This window comes from Pygoscelis adeliae, unplaced genomic scaffold (assembly GCF_000699105.1).
Source record: "Pygoscelis adeliae isolate BGI_AS28 unplaced genomic scaffold, ASM69910v1 Scaffold78, whole genome shotgun sequence".
Taxonomy (NCBI): domain Eukaryota; kingdom Metazoa; phylum Chordata; class Aves; order Sphenisciformes; family Spheniscidae; genus Pygoscelis; species Pygoscelis adeliae.
Window position 1 is genome coordinate 2,391,940 of NW_008825409.1, and position 2,384 is coordinate 2,394,323.

Here is a 2,384-nt window from a genome sequence, read left to right on the forward strand (position 1 = left end):
AAAATTGTAGGTGCATTATCCTATGGATACCTATGTTTAACTGGATAATGAAAGAAACCTAATGACTGAACCAAAATAAGCATACAATTTAGATGAAAATAAGGTAATACAAGTATCTATTGTAGACTATTTTGTGGCTGCTCAAGAGAGAGTTGTATAGTGATGCTAATTTCAAGGCGAGTTTTCTGAATATTTCTGCAGAAACATTTCTACAAGTAGGTGGTTGTTTACTCAACTATATAAGTTCCGTGGCCATACACTTCACCCTGATACTATTTATTGAAGTTGGGGAACTGCAGCACATCTGAAAAGCGCCAGATAGTTCAGTGTTTTGCATATAAACTTGTATCCCGACTGCCTTTTTTGCTGGACTTGAAACAGAACAGAACTATTAAAAGACTTGACTTTTCCACTACGTTAGAATTAGTGAGGTTTTGGTATCATATCCACGATCGTAGGTGAGAGGGAAACATAGTATTTAATAATTTGTGATGCGTTTATCAGGATATTTTAAGACGTTTCCCACAATGAATTATTTAGCAAATAAAAAAATACTTTTTGGACAGATGGAAAGGAGGAGGATAAAAAGGGCAGTTCTGGCTGCAACAAATAGGTTTAACAAAAATTAAGGAGAAAATGGCATTTCTGACTTGAGAAAATTTAAGGTCATTAATGTGAGACTCAGACTAGCATGGCTAGTTCTAGACTATGTAAACAAAGATAATCAACTTAAGGAATAAGGACTTTCCAGCTAACTACTTTGGTTTGAGGAGCCTGAACACACTGTGCATATGTCAAGAAAAAATGGCCTTTGCCTATTCCAGTTTGTTGATTTTAAGAGTTAATTTTGCTGTGAGAACATTGTGCTGTTCCTCCCAGGGAAAAGCAGTTCTACTAACATATAACCATTGCTACAGTGTAGGGAGAATTAATACTGTCTAAATGTAGTCATTGAGTTTTGGGCTTCATTAATACACTATGGGGAAAAGTGCCCAACTGAGGTATCCTGACCTGCCTGTGGAAGGAGTGTACGACTGCTCATCTAAGGAGGTCTTAATCACCTAAATCAGATGTCTGAAACGAGACACAGTAACACTGAATCATTGAGGCTGAAAGGGGTCTCGGGAGGTCACTAGCCCACCTCCTGCTCAAAGAGGGGTCAAAACTGACCTTGGACCAGGCTGCTCAGGGCTTTGTCCCAGCAGGTCTTGAACACCTCCAAGGACAGAGATTCCACAGCTCTCTGGGCAACTCTCCATCTCCCTAGTTAGAAATCAATATCCTATAAAATAGAAAATACTGGTTTTATTAACAAAAAGCTCTTTTGGTCATAAGCAGTCATATAACTCACGTTAATTACCGCCCTAATTTCTGCATGTTCCATTTCAGCAGTATTTTGCTGTAGTCCTGATGGTTTCAGGGCATAAATGTAACAAAGTTTCTAGGCAGAGGGGTCATCTTTTATTAAATGCACTGTTTATCTGGAAAATTAAGACAAGCTTCTGGATGGACTGCATACCAATACACCACTGATTCAATAGAAAGACTGTTTTTATGGTACATAACTTTCACGCAGTTTCCTATAGGGTTTTAACTCCCCCCTTCTTTCTCCTAGATGATGACTATGTTCATAATACTCCCTCCCTTCCCTGATTAACATCTCCTGTACTCCTGGGATGCCACTAACCTTTTCTTCAAAGATGGTGTACTTGATACATACCTAACCAAACTCTAAGCAGTTGTTCTGTATTTAGCTTGGGAAGTTGCTGTTTCATTTTCAGATTTGAAAAAAGACTTAGATGCTTGAAAGCTTATTTGATTTTTCCAGCTGTACCACTTAAGTGACATTATCCATACCTGTAAACTTTGTCTAATTTATGCAGAAACTGTCATAGGAGTCTCAGCCTTTTCCGCCCATCTTCTTATGAATGCAGGGCTAAGTAGTGCTACAAGCATGCCAAAACTGTAAGGGCAGAAAAGTAAAAAAACTAACTTGCTTAAAACTGTGTAGAAGGTGTCACCTCTAGGCCTGTGGATGTTTGCAAAATGAGGTATCTTTTTAAATTATGTCAGATTTGATGTGATTCACATATTAGGCCGGTTGTGCATGGAAGCACACAAAGTGCGATATTTTGGCTGTTTAATGAAAATTAAGGACATACGATATACAACAAATAATTTTTCTCTGTTTAATAAATTATAAAAGGACAGATATGATACTAGAAGTCTCTCTTCATGTGGTAAATCCCAACAATGGCCTGCAATGCTTTACAGGAGGATTATTCTTTTAATTCCCCAAAATGCTCCTTATCTACAGCAGGGTTTTATAATCAGCAAGGACAACTTTTTTTCCTAAGTCAGCCAGCACTTACATCCTGGGGCAG

At 38.1% G+C, this 2,384-nt stretch overlaps 1 protein-coding gene across 1 annotated transcript in view; it reads right to left on the reverse strand.

Moving 5' to 3' along the window:
* The window catches only part of INO80C (INO80 complex subunit C), a 22,059-nt gene extending 20,817 nt beyond the window's left edge, over positions 1 to 1,242 (reverse strand). The window contains exon 1 of the mRNA XM_009330443.1: positions 1,171 to 1,242. The gene's annotated coding sequence lies outside the window, so the exon portion shown is untranslated. The remainder of the gene's footprint in view (positions 1 to 1,170) is intronic.
* Positions 1,243 to 2,384: the final 1,142 nt, after the last annotated feature.